Source organism: Salmo trutta, chromosome 32, assembly GCF_901001165.1.
Source record: "Salmo trutta chromosome 32, fSalTru1.1, whole genome shotgun sequence".
In the NCBI taxonomy this organism is placed as follows: domain Eukaryota; kingdom Metazoa; phylum Chordata; class Actinopteri; order Salmoniformes; family Salmonidae; genus Salmo; species Salmo trutta.
Window position 1 is genome coordinate 8,539,841 of NC_042988.1, and position 26,460 is coordinate 8,566,300.

General features: G+C 42.9%; 1 protein-coding gene across 2 annotated transcripts in view; it reads left to right on the forward strand.

The window, feature by feature from the left end:
- Nucleotides 1-396: 396 nt before the first annotated feature.
- The window catches only part of LOC115170984 (retinoic acid receptor alpha), a 183,959-nt gene continuing 157,895 nt past the window's right edge, over nt 397-26,460 (forward strand). For both annotated transcript variants that reach the window (XM_029727409.1, XM_029727408.1), the window contains exon 1: nt 397-654. The gene's annotated coding sequence lies outside the window, so the exon portion shown is untranslated. The remainder of the gene's footprint in view (nt 655-26,460) is intronic.

Consider the following 26,460-nt stretch of genomic DNA (forward strand, 5'->3'; position numbering starts at 1 on the left):
AGATACTGACATTGATGCCACATTTATATTCAAAACGGCATCACATGTAACGCATTCATTTGATTATGAAAGGAATATAATAAATATTTGATACATGTTCACTTCATTGTGTTTGTCATATAGCGCTTCCAAAGTCATAGTTAGAAGAGCAATAGTAGGCTTCTTAGTAGGCTGGAGTTTTGATGTACAGTATGGCTGAATCAAATAACCAATTCATCATCAAGCTTGGATTTTTTGAATAGCTGTGTAGTGCTAGGGCAAAAGCTCAAAATGTGCACGGGGGGGGTTCAGGACCGATTTTGCAAAACCCTGCAGTAGATTACATAATTGACATGGTAGATATGAAAAAGTGGGAGTGGACTTCTGTAGGCTGGCCAGTGTTCGGTTTCCCGAAAATGCACGTGACCGCAATGGCTGCTGCTCTCTAAGCCTTGCATCAACTTGCGCGGCACCGTGAAAACCCGTTTCTTTTTTGCCGAAAACTCGCAGAGCTCCTGTCAGACTCGCACAGCCTGACAAAAGCAGACCTTACTATAACGTTCCACTCCTCGTCATACGACGGAGAAACGACTTTGGAAAAGAAGCTCAGGACAAAACATCATCGGCTCGGTTCGGACTTCCACCAACCAACACGTCGGTAGGAGGAGTCAACAGGTATTGACTGGCTTTTTATTTAGGCTACTGACAATGCGATTGTTCGGACGTGTGACAGGTAGACTAGATTCGGCAGAAGCCTCTCCATATATCGAACAGATGATACTGGCTAAAATCCGTCTAGTAGGCTATGAGTTGGAGGAGAGAGAGCTGAATGTGTTGTTTCAATCTGTGTGTGCTTTCCTTTTCTGTTGTGCAGAAATATCAAACCGAAGCTTTAGCAAGCCACATCCCGCCATTATGTGAACTGTCAAAATGTCATTTGTTGCGAGCCTTGACAGTTATGTAGGTTGCCGCTACAACGTAACAAGCGTTGTCCATAGATGGAATCGTTGCATAGTGCGCTTGTTCAGCCAACACCTGTCTACAGGATTTTTGCGCAATTTCCCTTTCAAAATTGATCGGTTTAAAGCTTTAAAAACATTTTTGAATGTTTAGACGTCACATTGATGGCTGGGCTGCCACTCGAAACAGTTCTAAAAAAAAAAATGTCACCGTCAACGCCTGGTTTGTGGTGACATCCACACGCAAGTTTGTCCTCGTTTTCTCGGTGTCAGGTAAATTATGTCAGTTAAAAAAAAAAAACAATGACCGCCTTGGCGTCCATTCACGAAGTTCTCACATGTGTGAGGTTGATCAGATTTGTAATATTTCAGTGTTGGCCATGATGTGACACTAGTCCAACCTACTAGACATCCTCCACAGCATGTCAAGCCCGCAATCCTAATTTGCATACTCCCCCTCAACAGTTATAATAGTCTGTGGGTTTTGCTGCTTTCATAACAAAGTGGGAGATGGGAATGTACTACATTGTGAAGTGGTAAATACTTGTTGGATGCATTCATGTGCTTTGAACTTATTGATAAGAGCAGATTGGCTAATGGCCAACAAGCTGCATAAACCATAAACTAAAAGTACAGCTATTGTGCTAGCAAACGAATTGTAGTGTTCAAAAACCATATTAATATATTCCTTTTTATGAATAATGTTTTGTTGCATTTAACTGCAGAAAATGCTGTTATCAAGGTAATTTCCTTAGTAGGTGACGTCAGAGCATGTGAGAGCTCTGGATGATAGAGGAGTTTCCCACTAGTAATTACCAGTTGGAGGCTTTTCAAATGGATTTTTCCCAGTCGTATGTGGTAAATTTCCACTTCCCACTTGGTTACGAATGCAGCGTAAAGGGTTCATCATAGTCCTAAACTTGTATGCATATGCACAGCAGTGTTCTAGAATATTGGACTGTTGACTTTAATACTTTTTCGAATTCTCAGCGCAGCTCAAGCAATTTCTCCAACGGTCAGCACATTACAAGGAATAGAGGAGGTGGGATGGTGGTCTCGGAGACGAGTAGCTATGTCACAATAGGACGCTGGACTATCGCGTCTCAGCGTCCGTGCACTACGATTTATGCTTTAGGCTGCCTGATACAGCCTACTACGCATGTCATGATGGGTGGACTTGATAGGTTGACTAGACTGTGGGACTTGGCAGTAGTGCACCCCCCCCTTTGACAAAAAATGTGCAGCACCCCTCACCCCCAAACATCTTCCTGCGACTATGGGACTTGGGACATTTGACCTTTTTTATATGATGGAATTTAGCCTAATTATTCTACACCCTCAACTGTGACACAATGAATTCTGGGAAGTTACACACCATTACGTATACTACTGGGTGTGTTTTAAGGGCTTACATTGTGTGTTCGTTCAACACTCTTACAAAGACACGGTTCCTGGAGGTACTTTTAGGGGTTCCTCAGATTGCAACACCGGTGGAACCCCTAAAGGTGCCTCAAGAATGAGAACAGCTGCATACTGTAAAGTGTACATGACAAATGTCATGATGGATTATTGGGACCGAGGTCATAGGAGCAGACTTAGTCAATTACATAACTAGCGATTGTCTCGCTATGCTGCTGGAAATGTGATGGAATAAACAACATGAGAAGAAAATATCCAAGCCGGCACATTATGGTCTGGATAGGCGCAAGCTGGTGTCAAAAAAAAGAAGGTTATTAGTGTGTGAATTAATGTGAGTAGGAAAATTTGAAAAATTCTTACATATTCCTTCCCCGTGTGGTCTCTCAACGAGGAGTACTTCTGAATGAGCGCTGTGCACACATCCATGTACTTCTGGGTAGTGGAGAGAAAAAAAGAGAAACATACAAGATTACATTTAGACTAACAATTCTGTTTGGAATACAAATGACATTGATTGTTGGCGTTGATTAGCAAGTAAAAGTTGAGTATGTGCTATCAGCTGCAGTGATTATGACAAGACAGTATGGAGGAGAGTATGGAGGAGACAGGAGGAACAGAACACACAATCGCACTGTAAATACATTGACTCACCATTCAGTTAGTATTGGAAAAGACAAAGGAATAGCACAGAACACTATAATCACACTGCAAATACATCATACGACTTTGTAGAGGCTAAAATGTTGGTAGATCCTTAGTGAGCTTTGTCTTGCTTTGGTCTGAAATGCACAAGACGAACAGGCCGCCCCAATACACCAAACCTGAAAGACATACATTAGAAATAAACACAACATAGACAACATGAGTATTCAATATCAAATGCATCTATCTGATCTGATCTGTTTCATTTATTCTTCTTTTTGTCAAGTTGAACATAACTTACATTGGGTAATTTGTATGTGAGTGTGTGCGTGTGTGTGTGTCTTACCTGTTTGTGGAGGTTGACACATTTCTCTATCACAGCTCCCAAACTCTCCACCACTTAACTGGACAGGGGCTGAGACAGGCACTAAAGGGAGGAGGATGGAAAGAGAGAAAGTGTATCATGGGTTTAAATCTTTTTGTCAAGTTTACAACTCAGTATCCTGGGTTATACGTTTAACAACCTAGATTGGGTCATCTGTGTCTGTGTGTCTTACCTGTTTGCTGAGGTTGAGTTTCTCTATCAAAGCAGGCCACCCCGACACACCAGCCAGAAAGACATACAGTACCAGTCAAACATTTGGACATCCAGGGTTTCTTAATTTTTTTGTACTATTTTCTACATTGTAAAATAATAGTGAAGACATCAAAACTATGAAATAATACATATGGAATCATGTAGTAACCAAAAAAGTGTTAAACAAATCTAAATATATTTTATATCTGAGATTATTCAAAGTAGCCACTCTTTGCCTTGATGATAGCTTTGCACACTCTTGGCATTCTCTCAACCAGCTTCATGAGGAAGTCACCTGGAATGCATTTCAATCAACATGCCAAGAGTGTGCAAAGCTGCCTTCAAGGCAAAGGGTGGCTACTTATATAAAATAGGTTTTGATTTGTTTAACACTTTTTTTTGGTTACTACATGATTCCATATGTATTATTTCATAGTTTTGATGTCTTCACTATTATTCTACAATGTAGAAAATAGTAAAACATAAAGAAAAACCCTTGAATGAGTTGGAGTGTCCAAACACTGGTACTGTAAATTTGACACATTCAACATAAGTAGTTGATATCAAATGTAATGTTTTCTTTTTTTTGTCAAGTTTAACAACCTAGATTGTGTGTGTGTGTGTGTGTGTGTGTGTGTGTGTGTGTGTGACCTGTTTGTGGAGGCTGAGTTTCTCACAGCACCCAAACTCTACTAACTTAACCTGCCCAGTTAAGACAGAGACTGGAGGACGATGGAAGGAGATGGGGATATTGTATCATGGGTTTAAATTAGGCCTAACATTTCTCAATGTTGACACTAACAAGCTAAAACGTAGCTCCCAAAAAGTATAGCTACAGGAATTAGCAGCTAACATTAGGCTACAGCCTATAGCTTTCCTAGCTGATGAAAAACGAAGAGTACATTTTTTTTTTATTTCACCTTTTTTTAACCAGGTAGGCCAGTTGAGAACAAGTTCTCATTTACAACTCTGACCTGGCCAAGATAAAGCAAATCAGTGCGACAAAAACAACAACAAGCAAATGTAGTAAGATTAGGGAGGTAAGGCAATAAATAGGCCATAGAGGCGAAATAATTACAATTTTGCATTAATATTGGAGTGATAAATGTGCAGATGATGATGTACAATTAGAGATACTGGGGTGCAAAAGAGCAACAACAACAAAAATAACAATATGGGGATGAGGTAGTTGGGTGTGCTATTTACAGATGGGCTGTGTACAGGTGCAGTGATTGGTAAACTGCTCTGACAGCTGATGCTTAAAGTTAGAGAGGGAGATATAAGTCTCCAGCAGAGTACATTACATGATGTATTGTTTTTTTTTTATAATAAAAAATGCTATCTTAGCTAGTGTATAGCTAAGGTTCACTCACCTTTCACGTCGGTCCGTTGCAAGTCATCTCATATCTGTCGCATCTCCAACCATCCGCGCGCTTCCCGCTTCCAGTGCGTCTTTTGACCAATGTTCTCAATTTGAATTATACACACGAGCGCCCTTTACTCACAAGTGCACTGCTGGGTCAAAAACGAACCCCTCTTTTGAAAAGGGATCTTCAACGCACCTCTTCAGTCTACAAACGTTAAAAGATGATCTGATCGCAGAGTATAGGTTTTTAAATGAACGTTAAGGATTCTTTTTTTTAACCTTAAATTATCCTGAAGGATCCTCCAGGAACCTTTTTATTGTTAGAGTGAAGGGGGAGATGATTTGGGTCAGAAGAATGTTTCGTAGAAATGCCTCAATCTCCTGCCGGTTCTATTTTATCTTTCTCCCTGAGACCTGCATGACATTTGGATATCAGTGCTCGTGGATCTAGAATAGGTTTTGTGACATTAGCTCAGTCCTCCACTGCCATCTCAAAGTCTTGTAGGCAGAGGTGGCATCTGCAGCCCAGGGAGAGGTGTGTGTGTGTGTGTGTGTGTTTCAGACGGAAATTAAGGCTACAAGTGCCCATGTGCACACGTTGGTGTTCCCGTGTGTCTGCGTGTGTGTTGTTGACCAGTCTATACATATTTATGTCCGGTTTTGCCCAGTTGCTTTAAGGCCTATGTGTGTACAGAAGCTTTGATCAGTTATTATGATGGGTTTTACTTGCTTGATTTCCATATAGTAGATCTCTGAATGATAAATAAGGCCAAGCTTTTGTTTTGTTTGTTACAGAGAGCCCAAATGTATTGCTGCGCTGAAATATTATAAACTCAGTTGTCCAAATCCAAGCTACGTAGCTTCTTAAAAATGGAGTGTGAATCATGTGAGGCTCATTGAAAAGGCTTCTCAAAACATGTTGGCTAGACTGAGAAAGACCACTGAACTAATTCAAATTGTGCATTGTATCATAAATGAATCATACAAATTAAGTAGTACACCTTGCATCACATAGATAGTGTACGTAAGATACTATCTTACAACCTTGAGTATTAAAACCACTTGCAATGGGTAAAGAAACCGCTGGATTAGCAAACGAGAGAGAACTACGTTTTGTGTTGGTCCTACTCTGTGAGCATCCCCAGGTCCCTCCCGTCAATGTAATCTTATTCATGATGATCTAAAGGGGAAAACTGATCCTAGATCAGCACTCCTACTCTGTCACCCGTTGTGAATACCGGCCTGCTTGATAGGTAAACATGAGGCAAGCTTGTGCGTGCACCGTTGTAAATGTGTTCCCGCCTGGCAGCAGTGAGCGCCAGCTAGACGCTCCTCTCTCCCTGTATGTGTGATGCTGACTGATGAGATGAGACCCAGGTGATGACAGGGACCCGTCTGCACTGTGAGTACATGCGGGAATGCGCGTGTACACACAAGAAGACGCTGTTGCGCACACACACCAACAAAGGCTTACTGAAAGGCTACCGATACGCGTGCACACGTATGCAGAGAAACGTTGCGTTGATTCAAGCTGTGCATAATTTTTTCCCCCTCGCTAACTTGCTCAATAAACCAATCAAGTAATCACTCAGCTAATTAATCAAACCGTTATTCCTAGTAGACCACAATATAAAATGTCATCTTGAATAGGCCTACAAAATATTTCCTATGCCATATTTTGACGGTGATCGTGCAACATGTCAGAAAGGATGAGAAGCTCGCTTCGTAAGATTGCAGCTCGGTCGTATTGAAGCACGACTGTATTTGATGCACTGCGAGCTGACGCCATGACAGCAATTAGGATCCATAGCATGGCTCTGCCTGCCGGCCCTGAGAGAGTTCCCACTTATCCATGAAGCTGTAGGCAATATGCTATGCATGATGTCAATGCTGAATGGATGCTTTTTTTTTTAGAAGGCGAACAGCTCAAGACCATCTACACACTTCAGGAAGTTAGGCTACACACGTCAGGAAGTTAGGCTTCTCTTTTGCTCAAGGACCTGTTTTGGCATTTGATACCAATGATGGTAGGAACCTACAGTACCAGTCAAAGGTTTGGACACACCTATTCATTCCAGGGTTTTTCTTTATTTTTTTCTATTTTCTACATTGTATAATAATAGTGAAGATATTAAAACTATGATATAACACATGGAATCATGTAGTAACCGAAAAAGTGTTGAAACAAATCTAAATATAGTTTATATTTGAGATTCTTCAAAGTAGCCACCCTTTGCCTTGATGACAGCTTTGTACACTTTTGGCATTCTCTCAACCAGCTTCATGAGGTAGTCACCAGGAATGCATTTCAATTAACAGGTGTGCCTTGTTAAAAGTTAATTTGTGGAATTTCTTTCCTTAATGTGTTTGAGCCAATCAGTTGTGTTGTGACAAGGTAGCGGTGGTATACAGAAGATAGCCCTATTTGGTAAAAGAACATAAGTCCATATTATGAGAGAAATGACAGTCCATCATTACTTTAAGACATGATGGTCAGTCAATCTGGAACATTTCAAGAACTTTGAAAGTTTCTTCAAGTGCAATCGCAAAAACAATCAAGCGCTATGATGAAACTGTCTCTCATGCGGAACGCCACAGGAAAGGAAGACCCAGAGTTAACTCTGCTGCAGAGGATAAGTTCATTAGAATTATCAGCCTCAGAAATTGCAACCCAAATAAATGCTACACAGAGTTCAAGTAACAGACCCATCTTAACATCACCTGTTCAGAGGAGACTGCGTGAATCAGGCCTTCATGGTCGAATTATTGCAAAGAAACCACTACTAAAGGACACTTTTATAAGAAGAAGAGACTTGCTTGGGCCAAGAAACATGAGCAATGGACATTAGACCTGTGTAAATCTGTCCTTTCAGATTTTTGTTTCCAACCGCCGTGTCTTTGTCAGACGGAGAGTAGGTGAACGGATGATCTCCCATGTGTAGTTCCCATTGTGAAGCATGGAGGTGTGATGGGGGTGCTTTGCTGGTGACACTGTCAGTGATTTATTTAGAATTCAAGGCACACTAAACCAGCAAGGCCACCACAGCTTTTTGCAGCGATACACCATCCCATCTGGTTTGGGCTTAGTGGGACTATGATTTGTTTTTCAACAGGACAATGACCCAACACATCTCCATGCTGTGTAAGGGCTATTTGACCAAGAAGGAGAGTGATTGAGTGCTGCATCAGATTACCTGTCCTCCACAATCACCCTACCTCAACCCAATTGAGATGGTTTGGGATGAGTTGGACCGCAGTATAAAGTAAAAGCAGCCAACAAGTGCTCAGCATATGTGGGAACTCCTTCAAGAGTGTTGTAAAAGAATTCCAGGTGAAGCTGGTTCAGAGAATGCCAAGAGTGTGCAAAGTTGTCATCAAGGCTACTTTGAAGAATCTAAAATATATTTACATTTGTTTAACACTTTTTTGGTTACTACATGATTCCATATGTGTTATTTAATAGTTTTGATGTCTTCACTATTATTGTATAAAATAGTACAAATAAAGAAAAACCCTTGAATGAGTACGTGTCCAAACTTTTGACTGGTACCATAGGTGCCATTTAACCTATTAGAAACCAAAGTGTCATAAGTATTTAATTATTACAAAATTACCGTTTTTAACAAGTAATTTCTAATTGACTACCTGGTGAATAGCAGGCTGTTACCCCATTGTTTTGACATTTCATCTAGATTCTAGCCTTCTAGATGTTTTGCTATGGCTCCAGGTAGACTTGACACTTGGCCATTTCCATTCGTGACTGCTCTATTGTGGAGCTAGCCTTGTGTTCCCCAATTATGTAAACTGGAGAGAAAGGGACTCTTTTGAGTCTAGTCAGTTGTCCCATGGCATTGGGGTTCAGTTTGTGTGGGAGCACTGCCCGTCTCACTAACCACGTTTCAATCCAGTTTTCATGCGACTAAAGTCATACCATTCAAAAAAAATCACGACAGCTATGATAGCAACAGGTCGTTTTGGTAAAATGTTATAAATGCCCAAAGATAATTTCTTTGTTTGACATGGTGGGATCTTTTTGTGCCGGTAAAATGAATTATGCGAGAAGTGGTGGTGGAAACGCATTTATGCGCAAATGTTGATATAATAACCATCATACCGAAGTAAACTTGGAGTCACGCGATGATATGGTGTGTGGTCCTCTCACTATGACTCGGTAAACCATGCACTTTATTAGGCTACAGATTAAATAAACGATGAATTTCACAGGGTGGTGAAAGTGCCCAGTGATCTTGATGTTCCTTTCCAATAAATATTGAGGGTCATATTTTGGTGACATGGGGATTGATGCTTGACTGCCGTTTTGATAAATACAAATATTACCGCTCTTATCCATAAGAATCTCATCAAGTAGGCTACAGTATAGGCTGGTCTATCTGCGCGCTGTTGGCTGGAGCGCACGTGCCAGAACATGAGTAGGCACATTTTGCTATTTAACGCAACAGTTTTTGTGACAAAACTATCGGTAGAGTTGAAAATGTGATTTGAAAACATTGAGTTTTAGATTTTTATTCGGTATATGAAAACTTAAACGAAAAAGTACATGTTGTGTGCACTACGTCATCACGCACTGATTTTTTAAAATCTGCAACAAGTCAGTTTGGTGGAAACACACCACTGGTGGGAAAATACACCTTTTCTTTATGCAGATTTTTGTATATTCGCTGGAAGATCTGTCTCCAATTGGATGGAAACGACAGATCTATGTGGTCCAAATTTTGTGAGGTTAACATATCCACTGCCTTCATCCAATCGCTTTTTGTCTGCTGTTGTCTGAGTATCTGCCTTTCCATTTGTTGGAATGCATCCTTTGCTTAGCTGTCTGACTGACTGCTTATGTTTATCCATCTATCTATCATTATTCATTATTCTTGCCTATATTTCTACCAGCTCTTTGTCTCTCTCCTTTTTTCCCCTCATCTTTCCTAATTTTTCCTTTTGCTGATATTCTGTGCATGTATTTTGTTTCTCTGTCTGTCTGTTAGTTTGTCTGTCCATTTACTACCTCTCACTTTTTTGTCTATTTACTTCTGTCAGCATCTTTGTCAGTTAGCATCTTTGTCAGTTAGCATCTTTGTCAGTTAGCATCTTTGTCAGTCAGCATCTTTGTCTTTGAGCTTCTTTGTCAGTCAGCATTTTTGTCTTCGAGCTTCTTTTGTCAGTCCGTTGTGTCCATGTTTTGGGACAAGATGTAGGTGGACAACGGTTTCCCAGCCAAACAACTCATGAGCCAATATCAACATCATCATCAATTGTCTTAATCCTTTTTTTGCACCGGCACATGCAAACACTTGAGCAGTTGGCATCTTACTTGCTTTTCTTCTAGTCTAGATTGAAAAACAGAGGCATGAAAACGAATGTAAATTGTCATGACTTGCTGCAAATGAAAACAGGAAGTGAACCACATGAAATATATGTGGGTGTTATGAACTAATGCCCGTGGTCGATGCCCACTAAACAAAGGGCACACTTTGTGCCATAGCATTGGCGTGACTGTAGGTGACTCACTGGACTCACTGGAGCGTAGGTATCTTCCTGTTTCAAATAACTTTACATCTCTCTTTGTTTAGGATTTAACAAACCTAGATTTGTAGAATGGACTTGACAAAAGAACCCAACCCTATACTGTAGGTCTGTTTACACATTATACAACCGGTGGGTCTAATCCTGAATGCTGATTGGTTGAAACCGCATTCCAGACAGTGTTTATTCCACAAGTTACCACCGGCTAAATCTATGACGTTAAAATGCCTATTTACTCTGTTCCATCTGACTGCGCAATCCACTGTCTCATCAGCCCAGCCAGGCAAGTTATAAACTTGATCTCCACTATAAAAAGCATCTAGACATGATCTCATATCTTTTAGACTGAAATTTAGTTTTCAACAGCAGAGATTTGTATAGACCTTGCTGTCGGTCTCTACGACATTTGCAACATTGTTTCAATATTCAATATTAAAATTCAATCTCCAACTGTCCCATTGAAATGAATGTGTAGGGGTTGGGAGTCGGGACGAGAGAGAGGCAGGCAGCGTTTCTCAGCCAGTCAAATCATGAGTCAGCTTGCATAATTTTTATGGATATATACGAAGAAATGTAAATTGAAAAAAGGTACATGAAATGAAGTGCAGCTAGTTTGCAGTCTTTCCTGCTTCAGTTTGAAGTGATTGTGTTAGCGGTGTTGTTGGCTAGCTCCTCTGAACAACAGTGTCCTAAAGAGAGAACACATTTTTTATGCCAGGCGAAATCGTGCCTCATTAGCTCATTGTTATGGATGTATCCAAATAAATGTTGCTAAAAAACAGGTTAAACAAATGCAGCTACTGTTGTTATTCTGGCTGCACTGTTTGACGTGACTGTAAGTTAGTCGTAGTTGGCTAGCTAGCAAGCAGGGGATAAGAACGTTGCCAGCCAGTATGGCAATGGAACATTTAGAGCGAACGACTGGGTTGTGTCCATAGATACAGAACAAAAAGACTGAATGACTGGGTCGCGTCCATAGATACAGAACAAAAAGACTGAATGACTGGGTCGCGTCCATAGATACAGAACAAAAAGACTGAATGACTGGGTCGCGTCCATAGATACAGAACAAAAAGACTGAATGACTGGGTCGCGTCCATAGATACAGAACAAAAAGACTGAACGACTGGGTTGCGTATGTGGCAGCCGAACCAATTTGTTTCGGGACTATATCCTGTGGAAGGATGAAATGGTATGAATAAATTCATAAAAAAACAAAAACATTTTTAATTAAAATATGTCAATCGTTATTTGAATATGTTGCTAACCCGTTGTAGAAAAGGGATAGTCTTCACAGCCGGTGTTTGGAGGATATATCGGCACGATTTGCCGGTGTTGTGCCGAAAATCTCACCCCTGCCAGAATTCTTCCCCATTTTGCGTTCTTCACTGCTGGGACTTGCTTGCTAGTTGAGATTTCTGCTCTTCACTCCGTTGTCAGTTTAGCCTACATTTCACTGATCTTAGTAGCAGAAAGCATTTGTGTCTGCAGTTTTCAGTTTGGCTATTTGTTTCAATGTATGTGGCAGTTCTAGCTTGTATGGTTCCCTGGGCGAACCCCCCCTTCAGCCTCCGGCGCCCCGTGCCGCCCCCGGCAAGATGCCGCCCTGGGTGGCTGCCCATGTCGCTCGCCCGTACCTAAATCAGCTACCGATTTTGTATTAGTCTGTAAATAAATATCTTTGTCAAAATTCATAATCTCTCCCAGGTCTTATTCGACTAGTATATTTGAAAGTGTAAGGATAATAATTCAGGCGTAGTTGTTCTGAAATGTTTATTGCTTGCCAACATTTTACTCCCTCCTCTATGTTTAATATAACATACATTAATTATTAATTTCGGTTGCCTCTCCTGACGAAGTTTGTTCTATAGAAAGTATTTAACTCTGATGTGTGCCACAGAAAGTATTTGACTCTAGCCACAAAATTAAGGAAATTAGAAGGGGGAGAATTCTGACAGGGGGGAGATTTTCAGCACAACACCTGTCATCGACATAGTCTTGGGCCTAACAACATCCGTGCCAATATATCCTGCAAACACCGGCTTCTTGGGCATTATCATGCAATTGAGGTGAGAACTATCAAACATCCATTGGAGATTATATCTTATGTGAGACAATAAGTATTCATACCCCTAGACTTATTCCACAATTTGTTGTATTACAGCTTGAATTCAAAATGGATTAAAAAAATAACAAATTCTCACCCAATACCCTATAATACCCTATAATACAATACCCTATAATACCCTATAATGAATACCCTATAACACAATACCCTATAATGGAAGTAAAAACATGTTTTTAGACATTTTTGCAAATTTATTTCTGTATTTCATTTTCAATATCTCATTTACATAAGTATTCACACCCCTGTGTCAATACTTTGTAGAAGCACCTTTGGCAGTGATTACAGCTGTGAGTCTTTCAGGGTAAGTCTAAGAGCTTTTTCACACCTGGATTGTGCAACATCTGCCAATTATTCTTCAAGCTCTGTCAAATTGGTTGATGATCATGGCTAGACAACCATTTTCTGGTCTTGCCATAGATTTTCAAGCAGATCTAAGTCAAAACTGTAACTCGGCCACTCAGGAACATTCACTGTCTTCTTGGTAAGCAACTCCAGTGTCAATTCATCTCCTAGTGTCTGTTGGAAAGCAGACTGAACCAGGTTTTCCTCTAGGATTTTGCCTGTTTTTAACTCCATTCTGTTTCTTTTCATCCTGAAAAGCTTCCCAGTCCTTAACTATTACAAGCATACCTATACCTATAACATGATCCAGCCACCACTATGCTTCAACATTTGAAGAGTGGTACTCAGTAATGTGTTGTATTGGATTTGCCCAAAACATAACACTTTGTATTCAGGACAAAAAATTCATTGCTTTGCCACATTTTTTGCAATATTACTTTAGTGCCTTATTGCAAACATGATGCATTTTTTAGAATATTTGTATTCTGTACAGGCTTCCTTCTTTTCACTCTGTCAATTAGGCTATGATTGTGGAATAAGCACAATGTTGTTGATCCATCCTCAGTTCTCTCCTATCACAGCCATTAAACTCTGTAACTGTTGTAAAGTCACCATTGGCCTCATGGTGACATCCCTAAACGGTTTTCTTTCTCTCCAGCAACTGAGTTAGGAAGGACACCTGTATATTTGTAGTGACTGGGTGTATTGATACACCATCCAAAGTGTAATAAATAACGTCACCATGCTCAAAGGGATATTCAATGTTTGCTTTTTAAAAATGTTGACCCATCTATCAATAGTTGCCCTTTTGCTGCGAGGCATCGGAAAACATCGCTGGTCTTTGTGGTCGAATCTGTGCTTGAAATTCACTGCTCAACTGAGGGACCTTACAATTGTCTGTATGTGCGGGGTACAGAGATGAGGTAATCATTCAAAAATCATGTTAAACACAATAATTGCACACAGAGTCCTTGCAACTTGTTGTGTGACTTTTCAAGTACATTTTTACTCCTGAACTTATTTAGGGAATACCGTAACAAAGGGGTTAAATACTTAAAGACTCAAGACATTACAGCTTTTCATTTTGAATTCATTTGTAAACATTTCTAAAAACATAATTCCACTTTGACGTTATGGGGGTATATTACATTTAGGCTTTAAACACAATTTGTAAAATGTCAAGGGGTGTCAATACTTTCTAAAGGCACTGAGGCTCAAGCGACACTTTGGAGTACTCAATAGTGCTCAATACCAGCGGAGGTATTTCTAATTGAAGCCGTGCAGGCCTGGCCCGCGTTTTTAAAATGGCCAAGTAAATTGCATGCGAAATAGAGAAGCGTGTCCGTTCTACAGATTCCATTACTATCGACTAATGTCGTAATGTGTGCTCGCGTACATGCATACTAACGGGCAGGCGGAGCGGCGCAGGACAGGCTCCTGGGAGCTGCAGTGCGAGACAGATGGGCCGCAGTAAATTAAACAAGCCATCTCCTCCTCTCGCTCTCTTCGTCCTCCTCCCCCGTGACGGAGCGGGAGCGCTGGGCGAGTTCTCGTCATTATTTAACTCCGCTGTTAATGGTGTCTTTGTGCCTGCTGGCGGGCTCGTAATGGATGTGTGTGTGTGTGTGTGTGTGTGTGTGTGTGTGTGTGTGCAGTAGGTGTTTGGTGTTAATGTACATGTCCTTGGTGCTAGTGCGCTTGTACGCCATTGTACACAGTCAGTGGGGCTCGAAGGAGACCGGAGAGAGTGTGTGGGGTAAGCCTTACCTCTACATGAGTCACATGTTCACACTAGTGATGTTGAGGTAGATATGGGAAACCTGGAGTTTGTTATGAACATTCAAAAGAAAAAGCCTGCTCTAATTTAGTGTACCATCACAATCACGCATATACACACACACACACACACACACACACACACACACACACACGCGCGCACGCGCGCATTTTACTCGCCTCCCCTTCTTCTAGTGGGACCAGTTTATCACATTAGGTCCATGCTGTACCGCCAAATGTCCCAAGTTCCCCTTTTTATGTCATCACTAATCTATGCGATCCCAATGCTGGATGAAGATGCAGGGCCATCCCAGATTAACTCATGGCATAGTCTCTTTCCTCGGAATGAGCTGACCCCCGCCCTTCCCTGTCCCCTGTAGGGGAGTGAGTCGTCCTGTACTTACATCTGCCCTGTGCCAGCTGTCTCCTGTCTTGATTCCCATTCTCTCTGTACTTAAAATGAAAATGCACCCTGTGGCAGCTCACAGTCCTTTCCTCACTTGACTCCCCATTTCTCTTTGCTCACGATACGCCGGGCAGCTCAGAGTCCCACGTTCGCAGTCAGATGTCTGTTTTGTAGGAGCGAGGTCTACACTCTAAAGCCTCAGGGGTTTTCTCCCCTAATCAGTGTGATTCTCAAGCTCACCGGATTGATTTTTGACCTGCAGACCTGTGCCCGGCACTGTGCCAACTCAGACAGAGATTGGGGGGGAGAGCGGAAAAGGAGGGGGAGCAAGTCTATGACAGGGAAGGGAGATGGGAGAGGTTGAAGATAACACAAATGAAGAAAGACATTGAGAGACAGAGAGGAGAGTTGTAGGGCCATTGTCTATCCCAAAGCCTTGAAAGCTTGATGTCTAAGTAGAGACATTTCTCTCTCTCTCCTTTTTTCTCTCTGTGTCTCTCTCTCTCCTTTTTCCTCTCTCTCTCGATTTTCCTCTCTCCCTCCGATGATTTAGTGGTGCTAAGTCCTGCTGTATCAGAGATCCATTCCCCCTGGACACTTTTCAATGCCCGCTGGAACACAGACAGCTGTGAGAAACCCACTACCATAATCCTATTCAGGAGAGGGAGAGAGAACGAGCGTTTCTTCTTTTTCTTACCTCAAATGATTTCTGATTTAAGATCTGAAGTATTGAGTTGTGTAGTTCAAGGGTGTAGTGTGTGTGAATGTGTAACTTGACTGTAGATCTTTACTGTTAGAATGAGTTTGTGTTGATGTGGGTGATTGAGGGTACAGACTACAGTGTGTGTGTGTGTGTGTGTGTGTGTAAATACACCAGTGTGATTACTTATCTTTTGAATTCGGTTCTTTGTTTAACAATGTCCTCAAAGGTGTGTATGTACAGTGTGACGAGTACATTCAATGTGAGTGTTTGCCAATGGAGGGTAGCCATTATCACGAGTAGGCTATGCACAAAGGTTTAGTGTGTGTGTGTGTGTGTGTGTGTGTGTGTGTGTGTGTGTGTGTGAAGGTGCACTGCAGCCAGGAACATTCGGAGACCACTTTTTAAAGGGAATAATCTTCAAGATGGCTTCTCAGCGGGCCTCCTCCTTCTCATCTCCGCCCTGTGTCTCTGAACAGGGACAAGGTGTTGCGCAACAGTTCAAAGGCTCCTCCACTTTCTCAACCTGGACGTGAAAGCCTGGTTACCGCGCGTACATTTCCACCCTGTAGCGACCCCGGTGGCCTCAAACCTTCAACGTGATTTACCTTTTTTTGGAATTGTGGCGTAAAGCGTTTCTAACTTCTTCTTTTAACGCACAAGGGACGGATTGTTTCCTTTCCTCTTGCACCAAGTGGAGGACCCCACAACACAAGGCACATTTGTATTTTTTATTTCTTTTTTTTTTTTTTACTTCTTGTCGTTTGAAAGGGAAGACATGCTTTATAGGTGGAAAATTCCGTTCTTTCTTTTTGAAGGTCTTTGACATTACTGGAACCGTTGTCCATTTTGGACTCACCGCGGCAGGTTCTGACGAGCTCGCTCTCACCTCTCGTTAGTTTAGCCCGGGAAAACCATGGCTACACCAGACACCATGCCGGGGAATTGATGGCAAGACGGTTAAAAACGATACGGTTAAGAGATTGTTAATTCCATCAACACTTTTCCATTTCAAATCCTGCATAATAAGGAGAAGTTAATTTTGACTCACAACCCTTCACTACAACCCTGTGTTCCTATCCACTTATTGAGATGCGATTTCTGCTGTCAATCAACCAACCTGTAATAGTCCTCCTTTGCTGTGTCACACACAGCGATCTACCTCCCTCCCCCTTAAACACCCACCTTCAGACACGTCGCAGCGAGAGGAGAGTCTTAACCACACTCGTAAAGCTCTGCTTTATTGTTGTGATTGGCAGGTGTTTAAACGGCTTGATGTGATCCAGACCTGAGGACTTAAAGTGAGCGTTGCCTGCGGACACAGTTTTTCCACACAGCCGTCCCAGGGCTCATCCCTCACTCATTAGCGCCTGGCATACAGTACTACTGTGTGTGTTAGCATCTGGCAGCAGAGCTCCACAACCTGCTTCTTATGTTGTTGCGCGCGCGCTTCTGATTGTTAGCGCTTGAAATTGCAGCTTTCTGTGGTAAATGTACATTGTAGAAGGGCAATTCCACGGTAAACGCAGTTAAGCTTTGACTCTGTTTTTCACTTTTAAAATGAATGCCAAACAAACGATTGATTTTAAAAGTTGACCAAACCGTACAAATCTATGCACAAGAACGACTTTGAACAATATCAACTGAAAAATGTACAAAAACAAATTTGGTGGAAGAACTGTGCAGATGCAAATTTTGGTGTACTCAGTACTGTACTCAGTACTACTCTATTGTACTTTGCTCTACTCACCGTACAGTGCTGTACTTTAATGTACTGTCCTCTACTGTTTTCTACTAACCGTGCTATCCAAACTTGTGAAACATACGTCTATAATAGGATCAGATTTGCTCCAATCCGGTCCGTCTGTGGACGTGAACATAAAGGCCAAGGTGGACTGACCAAATTTCAACTACTTTTCAACAATTGTGGACGTCCGGTGTCAGTCGGTGGTCTGCTACAGTGAATGGAAGGAGAGGGGGCTCATGGGTAGGTATCAGTAAGAGCTGGGAGGGGTGACATTAACTGAAGAGGGAGGGGTTGTCCTGACTGTTTTAACCAGTGGAGGCTGCTGAGGGGAGGCTCATGATAATGTCCGGAACGGAGCAAATGGAATGGCATCAAACAACAGGAAACCATGTGTTTGATGTATTTGATACCGTTCCACTTATTCCACTCCAGTCATTAACACGAGCCCTTCCACCCCAATTAAGGTGTCACCAAACTCCTGTGGTTTTAACACTCTTGGTTTGACTGTCAGACAACAGAAAGACAAAGAAAACAGTTATGAGCCTGAACATAAACAGTATGCCAGTGGAAGTGAGGACAGCATAAGGTGATCCACCTGTGGTTTGTGACAAATTCATTGTATCCAATTTAAAAAAAAAAAAAAAATTATTTCACCTTTATTTAACCAGGTAGGCAAGTTGAGAACAAGTTCTCATTTACAATTGCGACCTGGCCAAGATAAAGCAAAGCAGTTCGACAACATACAAAAACACAGAGCTACACATGGAGTAAAACAACATACAATAAAAGATACAGTAGACAAAAATAAGACTATATACAATGTGAGCAAATGATGTGAGATAAGGGAGGTAAAGGCAAAAAAGGCCATGGTGGCAAAGTAAATAAAGTATAGCAAGTAAAACACTGGAATGGTAGATTTGTAATTTGAAGAAAGTTCAAAGTTAAAATATAAATAATATGGTGCAAAGGAGCAAAATAATAAATTAAATAAATAAATACAGTAGGGAAAGAGGTAGTAGTTTGGGCTAAATTATAAATGGGCTATATACAGGTGCAGTGATCTGGGAGCTGCTCTGACAGCTGGTGCTTAAAGCTAGTGAGGGAGATAAGTGTTTCCAGTTTCAGAGATTTTTGTAGTTCGTTCCAGTCATTGGCAGCAGAGAACTGGAAGGAGAGACGACCAAAGGAGGAGTTGGCTTTAGGGGTGACCAGAGAGATATACCTGCTGGAGCGCGTGCTACGGGTGGGTGCTGCTATGGTTACCAGTGAGCGGAGATAAGGGGGGACTTTACCTAGCAGGGTCTTGTAGATGACCTGGAGCCAATGTGTTTGGCGACGATTATGAAGCGAAGGCCAGCCAACGAGAGTGTACAGGTTGCAATGGTGGGTAGTATATGGGGCTTTGGTGACAAAACGGATGGCACTGTGATAGACTGCATCCAGCTTGTTGAGTAGGGTATTGGAGGCTATTTTGTAAATGACATCGCCGAAGTCGAGGATTGGTAGGATGGTCAGTTTTACGAGGGTATATTTGGCAGCATGAGTGAAGGATGCTTTGTTGCGGAATAGGAAGCCAATTCTAGATTTAACTTTGGATTGGAGATGATTGATGTGAGTCTGGAAGGAGAGTTTACAGTCTAACCAGACACCTAGGTATTTGTAGTTGTCCACAAATTCTAAGTCAGAACCGTCCAGAGAAGTGATGCTGGACAGGCGGGCAGGTGCAGGCAGCGATCGGTTGAAGAGCATGCATTTAGTTTTACTTGTATTTAGGAGCAGTTGGAGACCATGGAAGGAGAGTTGTATGGCATTGAAGCTCGTCTGGAGGGTTGTTAACACAGTGTCCAAAGAAGGGCCAGAAGTATACAGAATGGTGTCGTCTGCGTAGAGGTGGATCAGAGATTCAGCAGCAGCAAGAGTGACATCATTGATGTATACAGAGAAAAGAGTTGGCCCAAGAATTGAACCCTGTGGTACCCCCATAGAGACTGCCAGAGGTCCGGACAGCAGGCCCTCCGATTTGACACACTGAACTCTATCAGAGAAGTAGTTGGTGAACCAGGCGACGCAATCGTTTGAGAAACCAAGGCTACTGAGTCTGCCGATGAGGATGTGGTGATTAACAGAGTCAAAAGCTTTGGCCAGGTCAATGAATACGGCAGCACAGTATTGTTTCTTATCAATGGCGGTTACGATGTCGTTTAGGACCTTGAGCGTGGCTGAGGTGCACCCATGACCAGCTCTGAAACCAGATTGCATAGCGGAGCGGGTGCGGTGGGATTCGAAATGGTGGGTAATCTGTTTGTTGACTTGGCTTTCGAAGACCTTAGAAAGGCAGGGTAGGATGGATATAGGTCTGTAGCAATTTGGATCAAGAGTGTCACCTCGTTTGAAGAGGGGGATGACAGCAGCTGCTTTCCAATCTATGGGAATCTCAGACGACACGAAAGAGAGGTTGAACAGGCTAGTAATAGGGGTTGCAATAATTTCGGCAGATAATTTTAGAAAGAAAGGGTCCAGATTGTCAAGCCCAGCTGATTTGTAGGGGTCCAGATTTTGCAGCTCTTTCAGAACATCAGCTGAATGGAGAAATGGGGGAGGCTTGGGCGAGTAGCTGTGGGGGGTGCAGTGCTATTGAATGCAGTAGGGGTAGTTAGGTGGAAAGCATGGCCAGCCGTAGAAAAATGCTTATTGAATTTCTCAATTATAGTGGGCTTATCAGTGGTGACAGAGTTTCCTATCCTCAGTGCAGTGGGCAGTTGGGAGGAGGTGTTCTTATTCTCAATGGACTTTACAATGTCCCAGAACTTTTTAGAGTTTGAGTGGCAGGAAGCAAATTTCTGTTTGAAAAAGCTAGCCTTGGCGTTTCTAACTGCCTGTGTGTATTGGTTTCTAACTTCCCTGAAAATTCAGTTGCAGTAATTCCGTTACTGATTATTATTTAAAAAAAATGTGTTACCAAATTGAAGTTTTAATCATAATTCATAAACAAAATGTATATCAGTAAAATGTCTAACTAATTGGTAGGTCTACCATTACTTGTTATGTCTGTGAACTTTCAGTATCCTTCCTCGCTCATGAGGGAGAGAAATTCGAAAATATCTTAAAGATGTGGGATTTTGGTTCCGGAATTACAAGAAAATATTTCTTTAACTTACAGAAGGTAATCAATTTCTCCAAAACTAAATATGTGTTGATTAGTTGACAGGGGTCTTTACGCCAACGTTATTGTGTTTTGATGTATTTCTGCTAGATGTTTTCTAAGACCCCATTTCCATCTGTTTTATCCAGAAACCAAAGCCTCTACTTATGCCAAATGTTTAAGATGAAAAATGTATCTATGCCTTCCTTTCCCAAACCATATACACTTAGCTTTCATTTGACACCCAATTTGATATGCTCCCATGAACAACACATGTTGGTGCTTATGGATCCTTTTACATGGAAGTGCCCAGAACTGTTAGTGCTCAGTGTACTAGTACACTCAATAGTACATGAGAAATAAGGTTAACTATTTAATTTTCTAGGTGTGTGTGTGTGTGTGTGTGTGTGTGTGTGTGTGTGTGTGTGTGTGTGAAGTCTCCTTTATGTCTGTCAGTCTCATCCCTTTCTTGTGACTCAACAAAGCTCCAAACCAGCACTGTTCGGCATCCACCAAATGGAACCTTTTACCCAGTCACCTTTGACCCCCAGAGGTTGCTGACCACTTGTTTCCATATCTCTGTCGTCCCACAGTCTCTGTCTGTGCCTTTTCACTCTCTTAGTAGAAACACCTTCTCTGTAGATCAGTAGAGGATGTCTCAGCCCCAATACCAAGTTATTTCCCACTTCTTAGTAATTATTTTTTAAACATTTTGAATCTGTTTTCTGATGATGACAGCTTTGCACATTCTTGGCATTCTCTCAACCAGCTTCACCTGGAATACTTTTCCAACAGCCTTGAAGGAGTTCCCACATATGCTGAGCACTTGTTGGCTGCTTTTACTTTACTCTGCGGTCCAACTCATCCCAGAAAATCTCAATTGGGTTAAGGTCGGGTGATTATGGAGGCCAGGTCAACTGATGTAGCACTCCATCACTCTCCTTCTTGGTCAAATAGCGCTTACACAGCCTGGAGGTGTGTTGGGTCATTGTCCTGTTGAAAAACAAATCATAGTCCCACTAAGCGTAAACCAGATGGGATGATGTATTGCTGCAGAATGCTGTGGTAGCCATGCTGGTTAAGTGTGCCTTTAATCTGAAATAAATCACTGACAGTGTCACCAGCAAAGCACCCCCACACCATAACACCTCCATGCTTCACGGTGGGAACCACACATGCAGAGATCAAAGGACAGATTTCCACAGGTCTAATGTCCATTGCTCGTCCATTGCAATTTCTGAGGCTGGTAACTCTAAACTTATCCTCTGCAGCAGTGGTAACTCTGGGTCTTCCTTTTCTGTGGCGGTCCTCATGAGAGCCAGTTTCATCATAGCACTTAATGGTTTTTGCGACTGCACTTGAAGAAACTTAAAGTTCTCAAAATGTTCCGTATTGACTGACCTTCATGTCTTATAGTAATGATGGACTGTCATTTCTCTTTGCTTATTTGAGCTGTTCCTGCCATAATATGGACTTTACCAAATAGTGTATTTTACCAAATAGTGGCATCTTCTGTATACCACTCCTACCTTGTCACAACACAACTGATTGGCTGAAACGCATTACGAAGGAAAGAAATTCCACAAATTAACGAGGCACACCTGTTAATTGAAATGCATTCCAGGTGACTACCTCATGAAGCTGGTTGAGAGAATGCCAAGAGTGTGCAAAGCTGTCATCAAGAAAAGCCTGGATACTTTGAAGAATCTCAAAAAGAAAATATACTGCTCAAAAAAATAAAGAACGCTTAAACAACACATCCTAGATCTGAATGAAAGAAATAATCTTATTAAATACTTTTTTCTTTACATAGTTGAAGGTGCTGACAACAAAATCACACAAAAATAATCAATGGAAATCCAATTTATCAACCCATGGAGGTCTGGATTTGGAGTCACACTCAAAATTAAAATGGAAAACCACACTACAGGCTGATCCAACTTTGATGTAATGTCCTTAAGTCAAAATGAGGCTCAGTAGTGTGTGGCCTCCACGTGCCTGTATGACCTCCCTACAACGCCTGGGCATGCTCCTGATGAGGTGGCGGATGGTCTCCTGAGGGATCTCCTCCCAGACCTGGACTAAAGCATCAGCCAACTCTTGGACAGTCTGTGGTGCAACGTGGCGTTGGTGGATGGAGCGAGACATGATGTCCCAGATGTGCTCAATTGGATTCAGGTCTGGGGAACGGGCGGGCCAGTCCATAGGATCAATGCCTTCCTCTTGCAGGAACTGCTGACACACTCCAGCCACATGAGGTCTAGCATTGTCTTGCATTAGGAGGAACCCAGGGCCAACTGCACCAGCATATGGTCTCACAAGGGGTCTGAGGATCTCATCTCGGTACCTAATGTCAGTCAGGCTACCTCTGGCGAGCACATGGAGGGCTGTGCGGCCCCCCAAAGAAATGCCACCCCACACCATGACTGACCCACCGCCAAACCGGTCATGCTGGAGGATGTTGCAGGCAGCAGAACGTTCTCCACGGCGTCTCCAGACTCTGTCACGTCTGTCACGTGCTCAGTGTGAACCTGCTTTCATCTGTGAAGAGCACAGGGCGCCAGTGGCGAATTTGCCAATCTTGGTGTACTCTGGCAAATGCCAAACGTCCTGCACGGTGTTGGGCTGTAAGCACAACCCCCACCTGTGGACGTCGGGCCCTCATACCACCCTCATGGAGTCTGTTTCTGACCGTTTGAGCAGACACATGCACATTTGTGGCCTGCTGGAGGTCATTTTGCAGGGCTCTGGCAGTGCTTCTCCTGCTTCTCCTTGCACAAAGGCGGAGGTAGCGGTCCTGCTGCTAGGTTGTTGCCCTCCTACGGCCTCCTCCACGTCTCCTGATGTACTGGCCTGTCTCCTGGTAGCGCCTCCATGCTCTGGACACTACGCTGACAGACACAGCAAACCTTCTTGCCACAGCTCGCATTGATGTGCCATCCTGGATGAGCTGCACTACCTGAGCCACTTGTGTGGGTTGTAGACTCCGTCTCATGCTACCACTAGAGTGAAAGCACCGCCAGCATTCAAAAGTGACCAAAACATCAGCCAGGAAGCATAGGAACTGAGAAGTGGTCTGTGGTCCCCACCTGCAGAACCACTCCTTTATTGGGGGTGTCTTGCTAATTGCCTATAATTTCCACCTGTTGTCTATTCCATTTGCACAACAGCATGTGAAATTTATTGTCAATCAGTGTTGCTTCCTAAGTGGACAGTTTGATTTCACAGAAGTGTGATTGACTTGGAGTTACATTGTGTTGTTTAAGTGTTCCCTTTATTTTTTTGAGCAGTGTATATTTTGATTTAACACTTTTTTTGCTTACTACAAGATTCCATATGTTCTATTTCATAGTTTTGATGTCGTCACTGTTATTCTACAATGTAGAAAATAGTAAAAATAAAGTAAAACCCTTGAATGAGTAGGTGTGTCCAAACTTTTATCCAAGTGACCTCTGCCCTGTTGCATCACTAGCGCTGTGTTTTGGGTTAATTCCCAGGAAGCAGGTTTTATGGGAAACTATGAGACCCAGAGGGTAATCTGCTGTCTAAGCGTAGGAGGGGATAGAGAGGACATGGGGTGGTTAGAGGCCAGGGCAGTGGAATGGTCTGATATGTACTTCAAGTTCCACAACAGAAAATGGACTATATGCTGTTTTGTCAGATTTTGTGGTCATCAGCCAAACACTTTTCGGGGCTTAAAGCTGCAATCCTTAATGGTGAAACAGCCACGTCCATTTGCGATATTACATCAAAAAAGTTATGGAAAACAACACTGTTTTCTTCTCCTCTGACATGCATGTGTTAGAGCACAGTATATTGGCATTTAAATTTTTTTCCCCCATGCTGCACGACACTCCTCAGCTCGGCTAACAGCGGTGGTGGAGTGGTCGTGACTCTGTTTCCCGCTACTGCGGTTCTCTGCTTTAAAGGAATCACAATTCCAAGTATTCAAATCCCTCTTCATATGCTTTTAAATACCTTGTTTAGAGCTGTTCCTGGACCAGCTTTGTGTCTCGAAACTCTTATAGCCCAGCCTAGAACTAAGAAAGGGAATCCTAATCCTAGTACTTCATAAGCTTTGGGTTAAAGTTAGAACTTCCCAAGCCTGCACGGGAATAGATTTGCCAAGTCATTGTCGTGGTTGTTGTCGTCGTCGTCATCATCATCGCCTAGCAACGGAGTAGAGAGAGGAATGCCCTTAGTGGGCGTGTTCTCCAACAGGTGGCAGAGGGGGTCGGGGGGGTGGGTGGGGGGGGGTGAATGTGTCCCATGATTTATGATTCCCCTCAACAACTAAAGATGAAGGGTACAATAGTTCTCCCCCTTCTTCTCCCATCTCCTCCCAAGCCTCACAAGCCCTGGGGGGAACAGAGTCATTTGGGACATTATCATGACAATGGGGAGGACAGGAGGAGTTTAGAGGGAGTTTGACAAACTATCCACCGTGATGGCACCAAACATTTCTTAATTATACCAGTGTATTTTTGCATTCTAACTAAAAATGTATTTGTTTTGGAACTTTTGGTGCCGACGTCGTCTTTGGCGAAGTGTCCGTGGAGCAGTGTCACGATGCATCCACAAGCAGAATTATTTTATCACTGTTTATCTGTGTGTGTGTGTGTGTCAGATGCTGTTGAGGAATCTTGCTGGCTCTTGCAGCGTCCTGTTTGTCTTGGCTGCAGCCTGCAGTCCTCTGCTGCCGTTTCTGTCCTCAGTCACTGTTACCATTCCAACTGGAGTAGCCTCACGTCCACCCATCAACAATGTGTGCGTGCCACGCTGACTGGCGCCATCGAGGGAAGCGTGTGCCATTTGAGCACTGCAGCTTCCTCTGGTATGAGGGAGTAAGTAAGGACTCCTGAAGTTGTGTGTGTGTGTGTGTGTGTGTGTGTGTGTGTAATGTGCGTGTCACAGAGCTCGAGGGCCGAGGTCCCCGTTCAAGTCCGTGTACATATTTATGACTGTGCCACTCTCCTGTCTGATGTGTTAATGATGCATATCTGAGTGTATGGTTTGTGTGTTAGTATGCATGCTTGATTGTGTTACAGACTGTGTGTGTGTGTCAGTCTGAGTGTGTCTGCCTTTGTATTCGTGTCTGACTGCGTGTGTGTGCGTGTGTGTGTGCGTGTGTGTGTGTGCGTGCTCATGTACACTCGACTCGTGACTCGAACCCACGGGGGGGGGGGGGGGCACCTGATTTCCAGACGCAGGCCGGGGCCTGTGTTCGCGCCTGACTACATCGCCCGCAGAACTCCGCCTCATTACCCGTACGGCCAAGCAGAGACGAATACATCCACTTAGCCAACGTGGGCGCTCTCCTTCCCTCTCTAGTCCTCAGTTGACTCACTTGGCTCACCTCGTCTCTCTGCTCATGCTGCTCTTTCAATGAAATCACTTTCCTCGTGTCCTGTCACATCTCTACTCTGTGGACTCGTGTGACACCCACATATTAAGGAACATCACTGAAGGGAGATGTGGGGGGGTTCTCTTTTCCTCATCTCCTCCCTCTCTCCTTGTGTTTCTCTCTCGTCGAGTCTCACTCCCCCCGCCTCTCTCGTGAAATCTCCCCACTTTCCCTCTCCTTGCCGAGAATGTAGTTTCAGACCCCCCCCCCCGCTCCACCCGTCTTACCCCAGTCAAACTGGGAATGTATCTCAGCCCAGCCCAGCGAAAGCTGTCTATTCTGACCGTCTACCTAACTCCAGTCCACTGTGCTGTACCTGTGGAAGACGTTGGTAT